Raw genomic sequence first — 25,384 nt, forward strand, 5'->3', positions numbered from 1 at the left:
TGGGATAAACATACATAGGCATGTAAAAATATCAGTGAAGTGACTGGCATGGCCTAGGGGTTTGTTGCCAAGGGGACTGAATAAACAAAATGCTGTAGTAACGTTGTTTTGACACATGTAAGGGCTCACAGAACAAATGATATCCCTCTCCTTTTTCTTCGTTCCTCTGTTTATGGATATTAGGGAATTGATATCAGTCATACTGTCCCATCCTGTTTTCTAATTTCCCTCACCAAATAATCTGGCTTTAGGAGCTTTAGATATTATTATAAAATCAGAAATAGCATGTTCCTAAAATAAAAATATTGTTGTTCTTAGGATAGTTAGTTTGTGTTGTGTGGTTTGAGTTTGTTGAATTTCTATTTCAGTTGAGTCTCAAATAGAGTTCCTGGAAATGTTATTAATTTATTATTATTATTATTTTTTTATGTATATAGTTTTAATTTAGGCCAGAATTATAGTTTATTCACATACTTGTTTGTTTGGCTTTTGATGTGTTTTACTTCTTGCTGTTTATGTAAAGTTTTAGACGTCACTTTGACACTTATTTGATTATATATTGTGGTGTGTATCTGCCATGTTTATGTTCAAAATCGATATTTTATAATTTAATAAAAAACAACATTTTTACTTAAAAATCAGTCACTTCTTTTTTTTTTTCTTTTTTTTTTAATAGGACTGGATGTTTAACTAGTCAATAACCTCGCTCTATTTTTTGTTTTTGTTTTTTTAGCTTGGGAAATAAATACACACACACACACACACACACACATCAATGAATTTAAAAAAGTACGTTTTGTCATAACTGAAAAATTCAATCGATAATTTTAGCACGGTTTTTTATGTGATATCTTCATGTCTTGTTGCCCTCAGGCAAGTTTTTTTTTTTTTTTTTTACACTAATGAACGCTGTTTGTTCTAAAAGATAAATGGTGAAAGATCAAATCAAATGACTTGAAAATAAATGTAATTGTGGCTTCTTTTAAAGAGCATCTCTTGAACTTTCAGAAGTGACTTCAGATTTATTATGTCATATTTAGCAGAAACTTTTCCCTTTTTCAGAAACAGAATCACATTCTGCTTTCTGTTTTATTCTTTTTTCTAAATGAGACACACCCGAGATTTTAATATCGCTGTCATTTTGCTGTGTGCCCTCTCTTCAGATGACTGGAGTTATTTTATTACTCCAGTAGCTTTTTGTTTCTCCTGTGCGAGCGAAAGCAGTTTTAGCCTCTGTCCACTTTGAGCACCTTTGCCACTCATCTGCAAAATAGGATCAAATGAGGAGGAAAAATCAACCCAAGGTCTGCAGCCCTCAATAACCTTTATCACAATTTAGCAACAACCGAATCAATTTGATGTCTTAAGCAATAAAAAAGGCTGTTGCTGTCCTAATTCTGCTGCTCTTCGGATGACAGTAAATTTACATTTTTTAATTAAACTAGCTGGAATTTTTATGAGGGGGCTGGGCTATGCTAATGGGAATGTTGTGTGCCGCAGATTAACAGAGTTTTGAAGTACATTTGGAAGGGGGGACATTAAAGGGGGGAGAGGATGCTAGGCATCACATTTAACCCCTTTTATGCTTATTTTTCCTGAGGGACCCCCGGCACACCCGAACGCTGAGAGAGAGGCAAGAGCGCTCTTTAGTGAAGGGGTGATCAGTGTTGCCATGTCAACTCATGCATAATCTTTAAATTCTAATCTATAATTGATGACACACACAGATCACATAGAAGAAAGGTGAGCTCTTTTTAGAAGGACATCGGAAATGCGTTTTGTATAACATAAGTCGATTGAAACAATAATTTGTAGGCTTTTTTATCACTTGTTTTTTTATCACATTTAAATATGGCATACAATTTAATTTATGTAATTATTCACACGTAGCTGTATTTATTAAAATTTTGTATACATATATATCATGCAGTATTTTTATTTTTACACAAAATTCAGTTTATATCAAGTTAATTATCAAAATTAAAATAAATACTATAGTTTGTTATATAAATATAATTTATAATAATCAGTACAATTAAGATTTATCTGCTATAGTAGATGCACTTGCATTTATTTGTTTCGTTTCATATTTGTTTGTCTTGCAAACCAAATTAGAAAGGCTAGCAAAGACAGAAAGAGTCCAGCTTGAGTTTCCCGATCAGTCATCGGCCCCCCACCATCAAAAGGAACTTTGTCATCCTAATACCCCTACAGTCCCCCAGCTCACAGTCGGGCAAACGATAACGGAGTCTAATACAGGAACGGATCAATCTCCAGGCATTTGAACGTAATGCGTATGAGCTCTCTCTTCTCCTCTCCTCCTCTCCTCCTGTGCATTCATGCAGACACCAGACCCTAATTAAAACTTCAAAACCTTTCTGTCACTTATACACAGTAATGCTCTAATTGATACTGTGCTAGAATAGTTGTTGACTAATAAATTGATCACAAATACCCATTTTATTAAAAAAAAAATGCTGTTTTTATTTGTATAATTATATACATTTATAAAAATTATAATTCTAAAAAAATTTTTATATATTAAATGGTATATTAAATAGAAATCATAAAATTATTCTAAAAAAAATTTAAATCATAAAAACACTAGATACAGTTTTCCATATTGATATTCATATAAACCGTATTACTTTGTGAATGAGCTGGAATATTATTTGAGTAATGATATAATTTCCCAGAATGTAATTCCCCTGGCTGTAAGCAAATCCAGTTATAAACATAGAGTTCAGGTGAGTTGTGATGTCATTTTCAGTAAAACAAAAAGGGAACTGTACAAAGAGAGAGAGAGAGAGAGAGAGAGAGAAAAAAAAGCATTGCTTTAAAAGTATTGATACCTCACAGGTCTTGTGGTTTAAGTTTTGCATCTCGCAAAAAAAGCCTCTCATAATATTGCTGCAGTATCTCGTGCCATCTACCTCACCTTTTGCAACAAATGTGCCACACGATTGAGAATTTCATGATCTGTTTTCTCTGTTCCCCTCTGTGCAGACAAAACATTGAGTTTTCGTGTTTCGGCACATCTGGTTACAAAAAGTTGTGGAAAGATCTTCCTCCTCCATGTGCAGGCCCTCGCAGAAATGGCTTCATTTCACGTTTATGATCTTCCACATGAAATTCTAATTTCATGCGGAGTGGGGGAGACAAATAATCTGCGGCAGCTGATACGGCATATAAGAGGGGAAAAGAAGAATATGAAGAAGCAATTAGCACAGTGTGGAAGACTTTAGTCTGTTTGTCTGAAAGCTTGAGCTCCAATGGCCTCGAATGAAATTTGCATGCTCCGCTTATCGGCGCTCCCTTATTATGCCGTCTGAAAGGAAGATTAAGCCGGTACAAAATGTGGCGACTAATCCTTTTAAATGTGGCAGGGGTCTTTAAGGTGTGAACAACCCTGTAGGCAGGTTTAAGGCAGGGTTGTTAGAGAGGCTCTACCGCGAGCCGCTCTGTGACGGCTGAGTGCACGCTACAGGCTTCAGCCACTCTGCCGAGTTCCTTTAGTCTGGCAGGAGCGGAGAACATCGGCTGGATGGCAGTTAAGGGACCGATTGGCCTGAGCTGATGGATGGATTGTCTGTGCGCTAGCAGTCTTTAGCTCCTTATCTCAGACCCAAACAGAGAGGTCACATGGGGTGGGGCAGACGATAAGATTAGAGCGTTTTCCGGTGGTCCTATGTGAAATCTCTACTCTGTGTGAATGTAACATTCATCTCTTGAAGTTTATCGTGTGAAATTAGCAAGTTCCCCCTCGTCATTCACTTATTTGCTGTTGTTGTACCCCCCCCTGAAAGACAATCCTCGTGTTTTTTTTATTCTCTCAATGATAAGCGAGGGAAATGAACGTCTTCGCTGTTGCCTTTTTTCCTCAGAGATTGTTTGCATTGGAGAGCCACAGAGCTGATATCCTGTCCTCTCTGGTAATTGACTGCAAACAGGGGTGCTTGCGTTCGAAACCTCCCCTGCCGTGAATCCTCTGGTTGTGTGTGCTTTTGCCTGTGACATTCTATTCACTTGGGTCAGTAGCAGGCAGCAGCAGCAATAATTACAGTCTGTACATGATAAATCTGAAGCCCAGCTGTTGCGCTCTGTCACAGCCTACACACTAAACCGAGCGGAGAGAGAGAACAAGAGAGAGCAAAAGGGGGCTCAGGAGTTTGCTGTTTGACTGAATTATTTTTTTTAACTCCGTAACTTGATAGGATTACATGGTTCTTGGACCAACACCTGTTAAGAGGCTGTTAACAGAGCAGTTGGCGGTCTCATGGCTGGAGCTTAGAGCTTTTTCAGAGTCTTCTGTGTGTCCTCTTTTGGGGTTTCTGTCTTTACAAGAGGGGTTTTGGGACTCAGGGCTGTTCTGCTTCGGCCCCAGACTTTTGTTAAGACCAAAAGGAGGGTGCTAAGGTGTCTCTTTAGTTCATACCCTTATTCTCTATGAGAAACTGGCTTCCTGCTTTTCCACACTGGATAACAGGTGTGGATTTGGCATCCTTAAATTATTTCAACTTGAATTCTAGTTAGATGTAGAGCTAATGAAAATCTATGCTTTCATTTTTACTTTATTTATTTTTTATTTTATTTTTATGTAAATATATATATAGAATTATTTTCTTATATTTAAATTTATTTATATACAGTGGCCCCAAGAAGTATTTGGACATTTTATACACACTTCAACTTGTCTGAATGTCTTTACCTTTGACAGCAAAACATGAAACCAAGTCTTGAGCAGTTAACAAAAAAAAAAAAAAAAAAAAAAATATATATATATATATATTTTTTTTTTTTTATGGATGGCATAAACACATTTTTCAAGCAAAATGTTAAAACAATAATGTTTATAAATTGTTCAAAATTAAGAAGGTTTTTGGACAATTGTATGTCCATAATTAAAGGGATGATATACACTACTCTGCTAGGAAACCTGTGTGAACTTGAGGGAAATTGACTTCATACATTGACTAAAAAACACCTTGACACTAGTTTGTTAATAGTAATTACAAAAACGTTAAAAGTTAGTTGTGAGAAATGCTCTAGTATTATTTGTTTGTAGATTCCACTTGGTTTGATAGCTGTTATTCAATGTATTTCACATTCACAAATTTTAAAAGTGTCCAAACTATTTTTGCAGCCACTGTATATTTTTGGACCAACCAACTTACGAAATGAGTCAAACCCTATACAAGCTGTGGCAAACAAGTCACCTGATACCAGGCTTGTGTGCTATTATTTCTGCAATTTTATGTCCTATGAATCTATTCATACACACAATGAATGAAAGGACATATTGGGTTGTTGAAGGCAGCCTTCATTAAATAGTGTTCCAGCATGATTTAGATATTTTCCAGCACTGCGCAGACCATGACAAATGCCATGTTACAGCTTGCACAACCAGCAGAAATAGAATGAAAATACCTGTTCAAGTCTGCCCAGAGTTTTTTGCAACTTTTTTTCTCCTTTATACCTTACATTATGCAATCTGTGGTGTAGATCCCTGGTATGTGTGGATTGTCTGAAAGCATAAGGCAAGGTAGGGGAGAGATAGAAAATGCTAATGGCTTGTTTATTTTGCATGTACTCTGGCTATCCTTGAATACCATATTTGGATTTTGTTAGTCTCACTTACTGAGCTCAGACCCTTTCAGAGGGGTTCCAACACCTGTCCTGCCTATTGTGCCGGAATTTTCTATATTTGGCTTATAGTTAGACTCATTGGTTGGTACAAAGGGGCAACATTTGTCAAAGTCGATAGAGAGAGAGAGAGAGAGAGAGAGAGAGAGAGAGAGAGAGAGAAATTATTCTGCAGTGATTTGGAAGTCTTTAAAAAAAGGGCCAAGAATAATTCCCCAAAATGTATTTTAGCGTAGTCTTTGTAGCAATCTGCAAAATTATATATATGTATAAAAATATAAATTTTATCTATAGTTTTACAACATGACTCAATAACAAGATTTCTGCAACTAACAGTAATCTTATCTTAGAAAGGAGGGAAGAAATTTTAATAATCGTAATTCAGATGGCTTTGATTGTCTTGATAAGTAATCAGAGCATCACGATAAATAAGGGAACATTATGACTTTAAAACAGCAGAGCACTGATTGTTCTGAAGGTGTCGTGTCCATTGGATGCCCATCTGAGCTTCTCTACAGAGTGAAATAACCCGCCCGGCCCTTAATTGTTTGGAAATATTGGAGGCCCCTTTTCACCTGCGTGTGCGCTCCCCTCTCCCCTGATTCATTTCAGAGACCGTCCTCGGCTGCTGGAAAATGGCGTTAATTTTTTTATTACCTGTTTGACTCTCCAGCCTTATTACTGTAGCCCCTTAATGTTCTCCGTAACCGTGGAAACCAGATGAATAAACGTCCGCAAAAGAAAATGAGATGATTAAACAGGTCATCCTTGCAAAACAAATTCGCTTGGTCGAGCGCAATTTGTGTACCAAGCGCCTGTCTTAACAGTTTGCTAACAAGGGGATTGTTTGCAAGGGTAACGGGAAGAGAAAAAAAAAAAAAAAAACTATGGAATAATGATAAACTAGCTCTGAACATGAAATAATCTGTTTAGGAAAAAAAAGATATAATATTATAGTTGGGAAAAATAAAGCAACTTAATTGTAATACCTCAGCTTAAAAGCCTGTGTGTGTGAATCTCTATGAGTTGGTCTGTCTTTGACATCTTTTTGCCCGTAGAAGGAATTTGCCAATGTGTTTAATGTTCACAAACATGTACATTTGGCTTAAGCGCACACATTACAAATCCTGCAGTATTTGAATGGTTATCTCCTATTTGAGGTATAGACTATACATGCCGGGAGGTATGTGGATAGTATGTGAAGACAGCGAACAAGATTCATGTCCTAACGGACCGTCTCGTACGGAACACCTCCTGACTCCGTCTTCGGACCCTTTAAGTTTGAATGTTTTCTCCTCCACCCTTCCTCTCTTCCTTTTCTCCCACAGTGGACTTGTTTTGACCCCTTTTATGCATATTTAACAAGGAATATTTCATCTCACTATGATGGTTTGGTTACTCTCATCCCTGTAAATAAGAGACTTGCCTTTGCCGATTTAGATATAAAGATAGGGCAGAATACCAGGCCTGAATTAAAGCTGTGTCTGTGTTCGCATTGAGACCGCTAATGACAAACGGTGGCCATGCCGTGGTGATGTTGTTTATGGAAGTACGCCACTCAAGGGTGTTGGCTGTTTACACTGAAGCTCCACTTTCCCTCATTCTTAAAAAAAAAGCCCCCCTCCCGAGTCAAGGGGGTGTGGGTTGGTCCTGGATTTGAGGTCTTTGGGGCGAATTTATGGCACATTTTGAGAGAGTGTTGCTGCCCCAGCACTGGGGTGTGTGTGGCAGAAACTGAAAAGCACTCGTGCATTATTGATGTTTTAATTTGTGCAAATGCCCAAGTCTTTGTTAAGTGATTATAGAGCTGTAGAGATAAGAGACAGGTACTTTGGGCAGAAACAAGAGCTGGTGCCCACTTTGTTGGCCTAGTTTAGGTGCATTGATCTGCAAGGTTCAGTAAAAAAATGTCAACGTGTCAAAGATTAAAAAAAAAAAGAAGAAAAAAAACCTGTTGATCTTTTGTACCTTTTTTTCTCAACTACACCTCTCCCATTTATGGTACAGTTTTATAGGTCTTTTACATCCCTTATCAAAAATTATTTGATGTAAATATAATAGAACTGACCTGAAAAGCCCCATAAGCAAATATTGTGTGTCACGCCAGCAGCTGACCTTGGGAAAGAATGCAAAGTTATAATACCTCTCGCTAGAACAACAAACCCATAAAATAATGCTACACAAAGTGAGCTGGTTTAGGTAAATACGAGTGAAGGACTTCGCTTTTTTCAAACCGTGATTAACAGGAACATGAGATCATAAAGTTTTCCATGACGTGTCTCATTGCTGTTGGAACTGGCAGACGGTTTGTGCTAGCTATATCATTGCTGTGCACAAATAGAGTGAATCAACAGGAAAAATGAAATAGTTTAATTATGCTGTCATGCAAAGCACACACACACAAGTGCAAAGTCGCTTTTTAAAATGAGAGTTATCACGTCGTCAATAATGCCGGAGGGTGTTCGTGTTTCGTTTTTTTGTTTTTTTTGTCCTGCTGTTTTGTTTTCAGAAAAGGTGTGTGTGCCTGTTAAAGAACAGAGCGGTGCACTGTTATTGAATATATTTAAATATTTAAATGATCCTTATAATGTCTTAGATATATTCAAGCATTGCAAATATTGTAAGAGGATATTTTCAGTGCTGTTCTGCACACACACGTATACTTTTTTGTGAAATTGAGGTAATTATACAATACAGTAGATTGTTTTATATATATATTATATATGTACATGTATATAGTCAGTTCAGATCATTTAATTAATTATTTATTTATTTATTATTATTAATATTAATCTTATATTATTTATATGTAAATATGTATGCGTGTGTGTGCGTGTGTGTGTGTGTGTGTGTGTGTTTTATGAATAGTTTTTCCAATTGAGGATGTCCCCCGGTATTTCCGAATAAAGGTTTTGTCAGTTTTATCTAACTTCTGTATTCACTGACATCATATACATGAATATGTCATCCTGTTGAAACAAATCAATGTGCAGTTTGCTCTCGTCGGCCGCTGTATGAATTAGGTCGAGAGAAACAAGCGTATGGCTGAAAGCTCCTGCAGCTTTAACAGGGAGCCTGTCTTTCATCCTGACCCACACACTCTGACACTCTTATAGACGCATCGCTGGTGGCTACTTTCACTTACCATGCTTGAAAGGCACTGGCCACGTCCCATTTGTGCTGAAATCTGCATTAAATCTGTCTCATGAGGCCACTGGCTTAGTATGGGAATTGAAAAGATATGATGTCTTAGGTGGGGTGAGAGAAGGGAACATGTCAGTTCTGAAATTTAGGGTTTCAGTTCGGTCTGCAATCTGACTTTATTTGAAAACAGAACGAAATGTCCTTCAAACTAAATAGGTACTTGAACTGATAGGGCTGAAATGAGTGTGCAGTAATAGACTTTATGATATTTGAAAGCAGTATTTTGCAGAAGTAAAAGAAATCTCCCCTCCCTAGGGTGAAAGCCGAGCCCACATAGGAAAGTGAGCCTCTATTTTAACGTGTTTCGCTGTGACAGATGACATTTAGCCCATCTATTGGATCGCATGTCTCACATTATCTCTTATTTCACTAAACCCAGGCTTAATTAATAATTGATGCAAATGATATAATACCACTAATAGAGAAGAGATACATTAAGAATTATCCTCTAAATTGAATTTATTTCCTGATTGATTGATTTTTTGTAAAATATAGTAAATTTGCACAAAAGATAACATGTAGAATATTCAGCATTTCCATGTAAGTTTTGGACACATGTTCGTGCTTGGTGGAAACTTGATTCACTTCTGGTAAACAGGCACTGTATATTTTCAGCCTGAAATGTATACTGTATGTGGTGTGCATGTTGAGGCAGTAAAGGTTTTATTTGGTTCCTGTGCACCTACAATATTCTGCGCTTTCTCACCGGCTCACAAAGAGCAACTATGTGCTGTAATTAACATTTCAGCAGACTTATATCACTTTGCCTGTATTTTGTAATCAGCAAAGGTTTTCTGAGGTGAAAATACTGACATATCCCAATAATTAGAGACTGAAGTACACTTTTTATGATGTGCATATTTCCCAACCAGGAACTGCATGGGCGAGAAAGGGCTGAAGCGAGAGAAAAGATAGAAGAAGAGAAAACAACTCGCATGTTTTGGCAAGTTGTTTTACATATCACATTTTTTTTCTCCCTTAATGCGCTTCGAAATTTGTTCTCTGTCAGTGGTGATCTGCCATACAGAAGATGCATTAAAAGTGCCATAACCCGGCCAGGCTAAAATCAATTGGAATGGATAGTTAAGCTGGCGCTAAAAATCAATGAGCAATTCATGTCCTTGATCATACTGTGTCATTTCTCTCAATGTTAGTGCTCAAAGCTTAGCGATGCATGACCAGCCCTCCCCTTGCACGTCACAACACATATATATCCATATTTCTTTATTTGTGTTCTAAATTTGTGCATATTCCTGTTGCAATACCTGATTTTGCTAGTCAAATGCACGGTGGTGCTGGCCACTGCCATGCGTAGGAAGAATATCCCGAGTATGAGAAATCTTATCTGGACAATCTGGGCTGAACTGGATGAGTTGCTATCTCAATCAAACACTTAAAAATAGCTGAGGGTCAAATTTCAATGATCATAGTCTTCTTGGCCTCTCAAAATGTTGCAATCAATTTGCATGGAATACCAAGCAATGGGAAGGCTACCCATCCGCAGGTCCCGTAATGGAGGGCTGGGGGCAGGGACATGGCCAGACAGATTAGGAAGATGAAAAGTCAGTGTTTCAAAATAGTAATTTTGTCCTTATTAATGCCATTAGTGTAACAGTCAGCATGCATCAAATCAAAGGAGGAGAGGAGTAGCTCAGTCCCTTGTCTCAGCACTGTGACGGGACTGTGTCGAGAGCGATATGAGCGTTTTGTGTTGACGGGTGATGGTCTATTCTCTGTAGTCTTTGCTAAACAATGCCGTACTGTATTGTTTTTTGTCCTGTAAAGCTTGCAACACCAAAGTCAAGAGTTTGATCCGCAGGGAAGGCAAGAACTGATGTATAGGATGTATAAAATGTATACCATGAAGTCACTTTAGATAAAATGTCAAATTGTTTAGATATCACTTAATAACTAATTTTTGACCAGAACCTAGAAACAATTTTCACTCAGCAATTTCTAGTAAATTTCACAAATAATTACAAGTAGTAAATTTAATTAAACATTACATTTTTAAGTAACAAGACTGAAGTAGTATTTTCTTGTAAAATGCACCCCTGTTTTATTTAAAACCTCACCATAACTATATAAACCATAATCATATTCTAAAACCAAGCAATTCATCGTTTTTTAGATTTGGGGTTTACTGAATGTGAAATAATCTGAGATTACGGCACAAAATGATATCATTCACATCATCAGTCGTGTAATTATCATGCAAGAACGAGTGCAAAATGAAGGGACGCGAATGGACACAGTCATCCACGACGGTTATGTGCTGCTGTTAATAACGCAGGCCTGTTATTGAACACAGTTGTGATAAAAGATGACTACAAATGACATTTCTGAGTCAAAGACCCGATGGAATCGATGTCTGTTAACAGGCTTGTGTCCACACGCTCATTTCAGAGAGAAATCTTAAAGCCACCTCCTCCCGTTCGGCATTTGGCATGTGACTACAGATATTTTTCACCCCCCTCCTTTTCTGTTGGTATAATTTGTTACGTGTTTGTGTAGCCTTTCAGGGAGCAGTTGTTTGGCACAACAGGTGTGGCTCTTGTGCCTTTTTTCTGACTAATGTTGCAAAGGGCACTCAGTCATAGGGTGAATGCCTCGGATTTAAAGCAAGGGCCTTCAAACCAGTTGTCTTCTGGGATAGAAAAAGCTGGTGAGCTGAGTGCACATGGGCAGTTGGCTCCCAGAGGTGAGATGTACTGGAGCAGCTGGGTCTTTTTTTGAGAGGGAGGATATTTTTTCCCCTTGTTTCCAATAAAGCATAAATGAATGTTTGTGGCAGCCAACTGAGGCCATGGAGTGCGCATGCCAGAGCGGAGTGGTGTAGTTGTGTCTTCTAGAAGGGGCCACAGATATTGCCAGGCTCTCAGAAATCAAATGACTGATTAGTGATACGTCTTATTCTTAGTGGTACTGTATGAACAGTATCTTTTCAGGCATTCCTTCTGTGGAACACAAAATAAGATATTTTTTTGAAAAAGGTGTTTGCTCATACTACAAAGGTCAATGGGGTCCAAAACAACACACCAGAACACACCCCATTGACTTTCATTGTGTTCACAGAAAAATACTGAGACATTTTTCAGAAATATTCTGTCTTCAAAGAAGAATGAAAGTCATACAGGTTTAGAACGACATTAATGACATTTTTGGGTGAACTATCCCTTTAAATATGTAAACAGCCATTTTACTCCTGTAATGTGATGCAACAAGACATTCTATAAGGAAAGAAATGTAGATTTTGACCATTGAGAAGTGATTAGGTGATGAAAATAGTGATGATTAAATATATATACACTATTATAAATAGTGTAATAGTCTATAGTGTAATATATACTTAGTGGCCTTAGTGATGTCATCATTCAAGGAAGTCGTTGGTAAATTACATTATTACATTATTGTAAACATTGCAAGTTTACAATAACTGGATTAAGAAAGTACATTGTATTTTCATATTGCATTTATATTTTTGAAGTTTTTGTCTCTATCAGTGTAACTTAAGGTTAAGTACGAATTCCTGTATTTCTTTTCGGAAAACACCTCTTAGTAGCTTCATATTTGCTTCACCGCTGTCCCTCTTTTGCGCTCTCTCTCTCTCTCTCTCTCTCTCTCTCTCTCTCTCTCTCTCTCTCTCTCTCTCTCTCTCTCTCTCTCTCTTTTTCTCTCTCTCTCTCTCTCTCTCTCTCTCTCTTTCTCTTTCTCTCACTCACTCCCTCTCTCTCTCTCTCTCAATCCATCTGCATCATGTCGATCTGTCAGGCTGCCAGTGTCTGTTCCAATTAGATTCCACTTAATACACGTAACCTCGATTAACACGCAATCAAGCTCAGATAAATCACATCCTTTAAGTCTCCCCCTCCGCCTCAGTACCGTTGCTGTGCATCACCCTATTTTCTCTGCGAGCACATACACTGTTTCAGATTCTATAAAGCCAATTTGATACTAGCATCTTGGAAACCTTTTTTCGAGTTTGCTCTGTGAAGATATACGTCTTAGTTGGCATCGGATATTTATCTTTCAGGGTAATGCATTTTCTGTTTCGTTTCAGATTCAAATGCTGATTGACGTGGGATGCATACCAAAAGAAAATGTTTGGAGAATTACGTATGTGCGAGTAGATAATTCAAACCGTTTATGAGCCAAAAAGAAAAATCAAACAAAAGAAATAAAAAACAAAACAACCCAAGGCAATAGAAAGGCCTGTGCAGCACTCTGGAGTCTGGCTTTATGTCTCGCTTTATTAATCACGCTAAAAGTGCTAACATTGACATGTTTAACAGATTAGAGTTTTAATAACAGGCCGGGTTAAAGTGCTGGCGCATCGGAGAAGATATCCTGTCTGACTTGAGCCTTGCGCTTCCCCTCCCTCGGCCGATGATAAACAGGGGCCGGGTGGAGGCCTTCCCCCGTGGGGGCGAGCCGGAGGATTAGGACCTCACCTCCACATCACGTACTGCTGGAGAGCTGCTCATTATTAACTTACACTACAGGGAGCCGCTGCCCTCGACCCAGCAGACTCACAACTCAGGCCGTAGCCCCTGAATGTAGTGAGATTATCGACGTATACATATAAATACCTGACTGGTTTCGTAGAGGTGCCACACTAAAGCGGCGATGAGTTTCTTTAGGTGTAGGTGGACAATGCCTGCTGGCCTGCACTGGGTAAATAGAGCCGGGATTTAAAATAAATTAAGCTATGAGAAAGGCTCAGGTTGATCCTTTTCTTATCTCTACTGCTGAGTTGTCAGCTCCAAGCCTTTTATGGGACTTTGGTAAAGCCCATGTGCACAAGAACAGGGACAAGTGCCTTAGATTTACCATTCCTGCATTAGCATTCGGGAAAAACAAGCTGTTTATAAAAGGCAAATACATCAAAGCTGTGTGATTTGTTTAATAAAGCAACCCTTTTCGCCATGGAAAGAGAGTCCTGTCCCTTTAAAAAAAAAAGTTTTCTCTCAAAGTTCAGATCGTCTTTTACCCCCCTCTCATCGCTCCCAGAGAGAAATAGGGAATAACGCTGATGAGTTTTAGCAGCTTCAGCCAGGCGATGGGCGAATATAATAAGTGTTTTCGCAGACGTCACCCGTGATTATCTCATCGAGGCATTTTGGGTGAATGTGGTGGATTTAGAGGCTCCTCTATTGTGCTGACATCATCACTCTTTAACAAGCTCCATTAAATCACGGCTAAAATCATCCGAAACTCTCACGAACAATGAGTGTCTGGGAAATTTAAAGGGAAAGCCTGGGGTTTAAACTTGTTTTTTTTTGTTTTTTTTCTTGTGTATTTGTTTGTTTTGTGTGACATAGCATGTCTTACATTGTAGAATGAGGGAATTGGGGCAAATTCCCTTTCTCATTAAATAATTGGATAAAGGGAAAACACAGTTTTTCTATGTATGTGCAGTCAGATGAACAATGAGAGGACAGTTCTTCAGTCCATTGTTTATGTTTCTGTCTTTATGCAGTTTTGTGCGCGTAATGAATGTGCCTTTGTGCTTTTATTTTGCAGCGTGTGGTGTCACTGCATGATTTGAATGTAATCATATTTTATAATCTTTCTTTGGAATAACAATTATCTCTCAACACGCCATGTTCCACAATCTTACAATAATATAATACAAATTAGTAGCTATGGTATCTGTGTAGTTTTTCAGCTCCCATTTTTTTTAGGAACAGTGATGATTTAGAAAAAAAAAGAAATAGTAATTTTCATTTTAATTATTAAATGTTATATTTATTTATATTTTTATATATATATAAATAGATCATATTTCATATATAAATTCAATTTTTTTATTTATTACTTTTTAAAATGTTAATATTTTATTTTCATATAGATGCATTTACATGTAATTTTTTTTGTATTATATATATATATATATATATATATATATATATATATATATATATAAAGATTGTTATAGATAAATATAATTTATATATAATATTTATAAAAAAATAAAACATTTAGTTGCTGCATATGCATATTGCATGTAAATTCTGTATGGGTATATAGTACTCTTATAGAGGGAAGCCAGTGACAGACAGGCAGGTTATTTAGCTCCGCTAAAGTGGACTGGTGGTCCATGATCAGGGCACTGCTCCCACTTGCTGTTCTGCTGGTACGAGTGACCCCCGTTAGAGGAGGAGCACAGTAGAGGTGCAGCGGAGCCGTTTAAATAGGCTCAGCGTGGGCAGCGTGGAGCGATGTGACAGAATTAGCTAAGCACAAGTGAGCATGGCTGGTAGAGGAGCACTGCTGGCGCTCTGAAGGATGCAGAACTGCTGCTCAACACCAGCCAGCCAACTTAGACCCAGTGCCCCCCCTCCTTTAGGTTTGTCCCTCATCACTGTATCCTTATATTATAGGTGAAAAGTTAAAAAAGTTCCCATTTTACTTCCGTATTGTGGCATATTTATGAGCAAAACAGAATCTAAATGCTGATTTTAGCCATCTGGTATTGACTGGACTATGCAAAGAGTCTTTTTCAGGCCATTAGAAGGGTGGTGTTGGGAAAATAAATTGTGATAATTAATTATGATTGCAAAATAAAACATTTAAATGTACAGATGAATCTGTACAGAAACATTTATTATTATGCAAATTATTATATATAAAAAAGAATAAGGCAATATTGATTTCAGTAAATGTGAATTTCGAAATTGATCTTATTAAATTTACCCCAAAATTGAGAGATTTGGATAATTAACAGTTATATAGGGACAAAATAAGTAAAACAGGATGGAAGGGTACAGGTCTGGGTTTTATGTCCCAGTCAGGATGGCCAAACAAGAGACCCAACTCGTAAGTGTCACGAACATTCCGAAATTAAAAACCCTGCAAATAAGTATTTTCCAAAGTCACTTTCTCTCTGCATCATCAGCAGTGAGGACCGCGCGAGAGGCGAGCAGCTGAAAGATAATATGTTTAGCGTGCAGACAACAGAATCAAAGCTCATCCCCAGTTAGTGAGTGTTTGCGGCTTTGTATGCGTGTGGTCAAGGAAAGTGAGGGCAAACAAAACAACGTGCCGTGTGAGAGTCAGCACTTTGTGTGTCTCTGCGTGTGTTTGGATATCAGGGTTGAGTGGTGATGCTTGGGGACGTCCAAAGCACCAGCGAGGGCCTGCTTTGATTTTGTCATTATTAAAGGGCCCTAGTTATTTGAGCAGGGCTGGGGGTAGATTCCATGGCCAGCCCACTAACTGTGTCTGCATGTCCTTAATTCCTGTTGATGTGCAGGCCTTGGGCACTGAGCGTGATGGAGAGGACGCGTCACCAGTGGAAATTATTGTTTGGCCTCTGAATATCACGTCGAAACCACGGTAGTTGATGGCCGCCTGTGTGGCCCCGTCCTAAAAGGCAGAGAGACCCAGGGTTGGTGTATCACTGCACAACATACCGCACTGTCTTAATCTGTCACCTGTCTGTTCAAAAAATTATGTCATAACTTCTCAGTTTCCTTACTTTTAACTTTTAGCAATCACTTTTGCTAATTTCTGCTTTTCTTCAGCAATTACTAAATTCAATGGGGTTGAAAAGATCTACATAACTTTAGTTTTATGCTTTGATATTAAATCAATTTTAGTTCATTCATTTATTATTATTATTATTATTATTTGCAATGGGACTTGCTGCTGCGATTGTATTATACAAGGATTGTTTGTTTCGATATGAGGAAGATTTTTTGTTCCTGTTTGAAGAGTATGTTTTGGTCAAAGATTTTTGCACATATTCAGTGTTTGTCAGCAGGGAAGTTAGGGAACAAGAAGTGAAAACTTGAAAAATGACTGATTTACTGACCTTTTCTGTACTGGCTTGTTAAAGCATTTATGTCATATGATAGACACTACTGTTCTATATGATTTTTTGTCTTATGCTCACCAAAGCTGCATGTATTTTGAATAAAATACAGTAAATATCAATATCAATATCAAAATAACAGTTTTTCAAATGAAATGTATTCATGTGATGGCAAAGCTGAATTTTCAGCATCATTACTCCAGTCTTCAGTGTCACATGATCCTTCAGAATCATTCTAATATGCTGATTTGGTGCTCAAGAAACATTTCTTCTTATTATAAATTTTCAAAAAAGTTCTGCTTAATATTTTCGTGGAAAACGGATACGTTTTTTTTAGGATTCTTTGATAAATATAGTATTTATAGTTTGATTTTAAACAATTTAACCGTACTGTAAATAACATAATGCATCTTACCAGAGTGTAGTAAAAGTGTGAGAATCACCTTTAAAATGTTAAATGATTTAAATTTTGCTAATTGTTTTTAGAGTGTATTTTTAAGTTAAAAAGTTCAATTTATAAAAATGCGTCTCAAGACCCCTCTTTTCTGTCTTAATCCGTTGCACTCCGTCAAGCTGTAGGCATCTTTTTTAAATACCCTCTAAGAAAGGTCAGGTGAACCTGCAATCAATATAATTATACAGCACTTCCCATTAGTCGACTAGTCGTACAGGCAACCCACTGTCTAGTCAATTTTGAAAGTTAGTTTTGGACATCCCTACCACTTTTCTGCTGTTACACTAAACATGTTTATGATTAGAGAGAGACGGCGAGAGAGAGAGAGAGACAGGGCAGGGGAGAGAGAGATAGAGTGAAGGGAAAGAAAAAAAAACAATCTCATCAGGCGAGAGGCCGTTTGCTTAGCAAGAGCTGACAGTCTTTGTGTATGTAAATGAAGAATTTAGACTAATGGAGTTGAACCATTTCTAATTTTGTGATGGCAAGAGGATTTTGATTGAAAGTAATTAAGCAAGCTAGCTGTAAAATTAATTAAAGCAAAAGGAGGGGGGATTTTTATTGGATTGGATAGCGATATAGCTGCTGTCAGGCAGGGGGACAAATGGGGGTGACCTGGATTCTCTGCCCTCCCTCCTCCCACTTGAGACTTTTATGTCACTTTAATCTCCTTAGAGCGGCTGGTGTGCATTTGTTCGAAATAATCAAGGAAATATGGTCAGAAATTGTCAGCTTTCAGATCTAATTTACCTGACAGCCTCGCGAGCGCGTATGCGCGAATCTGTCCGTGTTGGTGCGTATGTCTGCGCGTGAGGTTTTTTTCTTCTTCCCGTCTCCCCCTCGTCCCTCTCTTCAGCTTTGTGGAAAATGCTTTTGACAGTTTTGAGACATCTTGACTCCTTGTTGAAAAAAAGTGACAAGGAACTTGGTCAGGTTGAGATGAACCCTTCAATGAGCCAACGCATCAGGGCTGAGACTAACTTAGTGTGTATTAGTACGTGAAGTGTGCATATTTACAATATTGACATTGTTTCTGTTCGTTTAAGCCCACCTTCTATGATTGTTCAGAATGTCTGATGCAGCAACGTACTAAGTAACATTTTTACCAAATATGTAACCATGAAATATTGGAAAGGTTGCAATGTGGTGAAAATGTGGTGAATTACTGAATTGTTAGACCAAATTATAGAACCCATGTTAGACATAGTTCATTTCACATATTAAGTGTCCTAAACTATATTAAAAAAAATATATAAATGTATTGTAATAAGGTAAGACCAATTCTCTCAAGCAGGGTGGCATCTGCAGTTCTCGTCTCATCTGAATCCGAGAAAGACCCGTCATGTGGAGTAACAGTCCTGAGTAGGATCCAGGAAAAAGGGGGGTGGAGGTGAAAAGCAAGCGTAGGGTCCCAGTGAGGCTGGGGTACGGGTCGGTGCCTCTAACGGGATTAAACCCCTCTGAAAACACTCCCTCATCCTTGTCCCCCAAGAGCCCCCTTCCGGCCCTGTTTATCAATTAATATAATAAAAGGTGGAACAAAGAACTTCCCTCCTCTCCATAATTAAACTTGTCCATCTCTGGAGGACCGTCACTGCGAAGACCCTCCATAAAAAGTGGGATTTCACCCATCGAATCCCAGCGTGAGTTGCAGAGATGGGAGCTGACGTGTGGCCTACACTTGTAATGAAAGAGCGCTCCCTGTGTATGCCATTACCGTTGAGTGGAGGGTGATATTAACCCCAGCGGTTGCCCACCAAACCCCTCCATTATGACATCATGTTTTCACCGGTACCTTCCGTCACGAGCTCTCAGCTCCTTATCTCTCCTGTCACCATATGTGTGAGGCTGTTAACAAACCTGTACTCAGAATGGAGAATATCAGGCGCTTTGGATAAGAGAGAGAGAGAGAGAGAGAGAGAGAGAGAGAGAGAGAGCCCGGGTAGACACACGCTTTCACAGCCAGCAGAGCTTTTGATAGAAATTAGTTTCACACAATATGCAAATTCCTGCAATTGAAAAAGGGGCTCTTTAAGTGACAGGTTGATATGTGATTAAACGACAATTAGAGCGCTGGAAATAAGCGACGTCGGCAGGTCAAGTGCTGAGCTGCTGAGCTGAAAGGTAGCAGACTATTGAGGTAACAGTCATGGGGGAGGCCAGGAACGGGACCCAAAACAAATTAGCTGCTAAAAGAAAAATGTTGGCACAGCTTGTCAATAAATGTGTAAGAGAGGGAAAATGAGATTCAGAGCACAGAAATGTGAGCGAGGCATGATAGGGTGTTCTGGCTGGTTGATAGATTTTGCTAGGTCATTGCTAGGTCTTACTGGGTGTTTGCTAGGGATGGCTAGATGGTTGCTTGGCATTCTGTCTGGGATCTACTAGGGTCTACTGCGTGGACCCTAGATGGGTTCTAGGGGTGGTTATGTGTTTTCTGGGTAGTTACAAGGGTGTTCCTTATGGTTGCTTATTGTGGCATGTCAAAAGAGCCCTTTCCCAAATCTCTAGAATAAATCTCTATAAAAGCTAGACGGTTTTAGGTATCATTCGTGTTTGAAGCACTAAGGGCATATGGCAAGTTATGCGTTGATGTTTAATACTCAAGTATAGATGATAGAAAAGCGATGTTTGTCTTAGTAGGCACCTCTAACTAAAAGTAAGGTGAGGATGTAAAAGTGCCTCTAATATTGTTGTGAAGTCATATCTTAGGTGTTATTTTGTGTGCTCATATATGCACATTTGTTTGTCCTTTTGACTGTATCCATGTAAGTAGACACCAACACAATCCTTCTGCTATTAATAGTGTACTTTTTTTTCTCTCCTTGATTTGGGCCTAATTGGCTATGTCCCCCCGTACTAGCCGTTCCTCCCCTACGGTGGGACTTAAAACTATGTGACGGAAGGATTGCCTTTCTCTCCAAGAAGGACATGAAAGGCCCATGGCCTGTCCTGGCAGCAGATGGCTGTGGCCTCTAATCCCCTTTGATGCTGCGGTGGGCAGTTGCTCCTGAACATCTCCTGCAAAGCCATGAAAACTTGAGCTACTTTTCCTCTAACTGACCCCAATTGTCAAGGAGCCGGCAGCTGTCAGACTTGGTTAGCTGTGCCTTAACTGAGACTGAAGGGCACAGGTTGCTCTCTCTCTCTTTCTCCCTCTCTGGCTTCCTGTTTTCTGTCTGTCATTTTCTGTGAATTCCAAGGGTACAGTATGACTACGGATGCACATGGGCCGCACATTCACAGATCTTTTGCAGGTAGAAAGATCCCAGATGGTTCGTGTTCAACTAAGAGGCTTAAATTTCATCACGGCTCACCTTAATTATCAGAATTACAAGCAGCGCAGTTTGCATTTTCCCCTGAAATGTTGAAACCTTTTTTTTTATTTTATTGAGGAATTTTGATGTCATGTTGATTTTAAAAGAAAAAATAAATTGCATTGTCCTAAGAAGACAGAAAAAAGTGCCATTTGGGTAGTATGCGTTTTATAACCAGCTTTATTATCTAAGGGAGTATTTAAGTTCGCAGAGCTGTCCATTTGACAGAGATACAGTATGTCTTTTCTCTCAACCATTTCCTCATTCGCAGGGAACAGCCATAAATGAGCACATACACTTCAAGGCTTGACCATCAACACCACATTAGTTTATAGTGGTGTTTGAAGAAATTATGGGTTTCCATCCACTCGGATAGATTGAAAGTGAGGCAAAAGGAGAGTCCCCCCCCCCCCTCTCCCTGCTCAACAGTTGTAGCACTAAAGAATAGACTTGTACTAAACAGCTTTGATTAAATTAAAATCACTCACCCAAATGTTTGAGTGTGTTTGCACTATTATCACCTCGGGTTCTTATTAATTCTGCACTGTAAATAGATTCAGGACTGAACTTTAGAAAAACCCTTGTCTTTTCGTCTCCCTTCCAGACAGCTCTCTGATATTAATTAGAGGAGGGAAAAGATGCACTAAAAGCTCAGTTGTTATATTTGGTTGAATTCTGGCAGCTTTTTCAAATTGTGCATGTTAACATGCCACCGGCAGCTCGCCATCTGGGTGCTTTTACGAAAAATGTTTCCATGATGGGATTGTTTCAGGAACACTTGCCATAATCATTGCTCGTATTAGCTTTCGCTGATGTTTACAGCAGATCTTGCGCATGGTGCGAATTTGCTAGCACCTGATCTTGAATAGATAGGCTTGATGCTGAGTCGTGTGCAGGACTATTTCAAGACTGAAATGCGATTGTTTTAATACCTTAATCCACCTGTCCTTGGCATTCAGGATTTTGTAAGAACTCTCCTGGTAATTTCAGTGGCCTCCATTTAAACTGGGCCATTTCATTCTGACCTCTTCGGCTGATCCCTTCTTTCTCCTCCAGCCTCTTTACGTCACAGTTTTAATGTGTCAAAATGACAATTTATCACCCGACTGACCTATTTAAACAGTGTCGCTGCAAGTTGACCAATCACAATCAGCCGGATTCATAACCCCAAAACAAATATTTCCTCTTAATTAAGAGTGTCCCTCTTGTGTCTTCCCACACACAAAATCATTATACAGCAGTGATTTGACTACTTGGCAGGAAATATATCACTCTTGACTGCATGTTAATCTGTTAGGGCCTGGTTGTCAAACGAGAATGGGGGGCACCAGCAGTGACGCTTTCTCCGTGCATTGATAGCCCCCTAAGGGACAGTTAACCCTCAAATTTCCCCTGTCTGGCCTGGCTCTCCGGGTGGGCATTGGCACTGAGTGTGGTTGGGGGGGGCGAGGGGTGATTGTAATGCTTGTTGATAGTCTCAGAGATTTTTTTTTATTTGTGACGGATCCTCATTAAGTGCAAATCTCAATAGCGAGCTGGCACTTTAGGATCTAAAGGAAGTTCAAGCAGGAAAGAGTGCATTAGATACACATCCCTTCTGTCCTGTATCTGTTTTCCTGATCTAATGTACTTTGCGAGGAATTGAAAATAGGAGTCAATAATTATGCATTTTAATTATTAAACTGGGTCCTTCTTTAATTGTGCTTTTTAAAGCCTCTGTGCATGGACATGATGCTTTATCGCTCTGTTTGTCTTTGCAAGCTTTAACCAGACCTCTGTGCTTCCATAAGTCCGTCTCTACTTCACTGGGCTGTAATGCCATGTTTCTTTCTTTCTTTCTTTCTTTCTTTCTTTCTTTCTTTCTTTCTTTCTTTCTTTTTATTTATTTACTTACCTCTCACTCTGTACATTTGTGAACCAAATCAGGGAATATTGTGATTTCCATGCCTGTAACTTTTATTAAATTTCTTTAATAAAAAAGTATATATATATTATTTAAATATTGTCTAGAAAATGCTTTTATAAATACAATCTCTATAAAATATTTGTATTCTTTAACATTTATTTATTAATTTATTTATTTATATTTATTTATTATTAATTTATTTTATTAATAATATATTTTTAATATAATTATATATTTTTACATTTAATATTTTTAATATTTAATTATTTTATATTTTAGAGGTGTGTATATATATATATATATATATATATATATATATATATATTATGTTTAGCTCTACAATGTTCCTTCCATTGGCTAGAAATTGTTTTTTGTTAGTGCAAAAAATCTTTATATTATTATTATTACATTATATTATTATTATTATTCTTTTGTGTGTGTGTGTGTGTTTTACATTTACTTGTATGTTTTTTGTAATTTTATAAATAATATAGATTTTTTTTACTTTATTATTTCATTCAGTAATCACAAACTGGGGAAGTTATGTAAATTCATTGGACTGAATGTGTGGAATGTACATTCCTGTGACTGGTTTGTGTGCTTATTTATGTAAGTGCGTCACATTTAGGCAACAGATCATTTTAATTAGAAGATGCATTGATTGACATGATGGCTCTGGGCGCAGAGACAGGGATATCCAACAAATACTGTGGTCACACTGACCTTGTTAAAGACAGACATAAAGCCTTATTTCAAACGAAAAATGGGAGCATTTCAAACAGCTAAACAACCATTATCATTGTGCTAAATTTTCCCAAAATACAGCATTTTCAAATCAATCTTAATATTATTATACAATTAAAAATGAATAAACATAATGTATTGGTTAATATTGAAATGTAATAGAACATTGTGTTTCCAACAATGATCAATCCACACATTAAAATGAAAAACTGAATGTGAATGCGTGGCCAGATATCTCTCTGTATTGATGTATGCTGTTGTGAGCATCAAGTCAAGCAGAAATGGCTTTTCAGTAGGAAGTTGTAGTTTATGATCAGCCCAGTGTAAACAAATTGCTGCTGGTGGCTGGACTCAGACATCGCCTATTATTCAGTGTGGGAATGTTTGGTTTGAAACACAAGCATGTTATTGTTGCCACAGTGATAAGAGAGAAGAGGCGAGCCGCTGGGGTGGCAAATATTGAAATCGCTTTCAAAACTGCTGTGCTTACCTCTAACCCACAGCTGACAGGGAAGAGCAATCCTATCAGTACCTGTCATTTCCTTAACATCAAGTGGTTTTAACACAGTGTTTACAGCTTATTAATGTAACATTTGAAAACTGGATCAATGAAGCCTCTGTGCCGTGGTGTTCATTTGTCAAGAACTAGAGCTGTCAAGTGACTTATACACCTACGATTGTACAGTACACTGAACTGCACTTTTGTGCTCAGATCCACCACTGTTGTGTGGGAGCTAAAGAGAATGGTGTAATTACTGTCTCTGAATTCATATAGTGATACATGAAATAGTATTTATCCAGTCTTCTAGGCTTGAGAAATGTGTTTGGCCAATAGACAGTGGGAGTCGTGACTTTAGCACCTTCTTTGTCTTATGTTTCACTAATTGTAATATAATATGTTTTGGTTTTTTTGGACACTTACTTTAACATGCACCATGAAAATACCAGGATTTTGGAGTACTTTGTGAACACCACAGTATATAAACATGCAAATTATTCAGTACCTTGATTTATAAGAAAAATGTTATTTCCATCACTTTAACATGGTAACGTAACAGTGCTTTTTTTGTAAGGCTAGTAAGCTGATTTGGTAAGAAAGCATTCAGCGTAACAGAAGTGTTAACGTAAATGTCCTTTGCTCCCCCCCCCCCCCCCCCCCACCCCCCAGCCTCCCCCTCCGCCCATCCTCTCCTCAAACACACCCACGCGCAAATAAACATAAAAAGCTAATTTGTTAGCTACCTCATTTCAGAGGCCCGGGCGCGGGATATTGTGTACGAAAAGTAATGCTTTGTCAAATGTTGACACGTGTCGCAAACATGGAGCCCTTAGCAGAGCATTTATAAAGAGCGCAGGCGGCCAGGACTGTCAGCACATGAGGAGGAGAAGAGAAGCTTTGAAATGAGATTAGCCTGCTGTTCAGCTCCTGCACTCATGAACCTAATGGTAGATGTATGTCTCCACAACATAGACTTGAAACCGGCTGAAGTACAGACAGCTCATACTACAGCAAAATGTGCTTTGGTTTCTATTCCTTCAAACCCCCTGTGAAATTGTTCAACTAGTTCAGTTTTTGTGTTTTGATGTATTTCTTATTGAAATATGAAGTTTAGGAAGGACATATTCAAGGGCCTTTCCTTCTGCTGTTATGTCTCTTTCATGTAGCATTATTTGCTTCTTGCTATTGTTAGTCAGAAGCACGAGGTTTTAGAGGGCGGGGCATTCTCATTCTAGAGAGATTTGATTGGACAATAATTTGTTGGTTAACTTTAAGAGAGAGACTTTAAACAATACATTCATTTACACTACCATTTAAAAGTTTGGTATCTTAAAACAAAAATGTATGTGTGTATATGTATATATGTGTATGTATATATATATATATATATATATATATATATATATATATATATATATATATATATATATAAAATTAAATGTTAATATTAAAATAAAAATTAACTGTATTTCTGATCAAATAAATGCAGCTTTGTTAAACATAACAAAAAATTTAAATTAAAAAATCTTTCCAAACCCAACATTTTGAATGGTAGTGTCTATATGTAGTTACACAATATATTTAAAATTAAGATATATTTAGTAAATATTAATACAAATTAAGTGATTTATTCAACTGTTAGGAGTACACTAGCATATAGATGTTAGCCTAAAGCTTCTTTAAAATTGGCCTAAAATGTTTGAACAGCATCAACGGAAATAAAACAAAGGAAATTAAGTTGCCACAGAATTCTTGTTAAAAATAATAGCACGCAGTATGTAACATAGTTGTGTTTGTGACA

General features: G+C 38.0%; 1 protein-coding gene across 5 annotated transcripts in view; it reads left to right on the forward strand.

Annotated features, from left to right (window-relative positions):
• The window catches only part of casz1 (castor zinc finger 1), a 186,979-nt gene that overhangs the window by 107,755 nt on the left and 53,840 nt on the right, over positions 1-25,384 (forward strand). The gene's annotated exons all lie outside the window — the stretch shown is intronic.

Source organism: Leuciscus leuciscus (genome assembly GCF_965113295.1).
Source record: "Leuciscus leuciscus genome assembly, chromosome: 18".
In the NCBI taxonomy this organism is placed as follows: domain Eukaryota; kingdom Metazoa; phylum Chordata; class Actinopteri; order Cypriniformes; family Leuciscidae; genus Leuciscus; species Leuciscus leuciscus.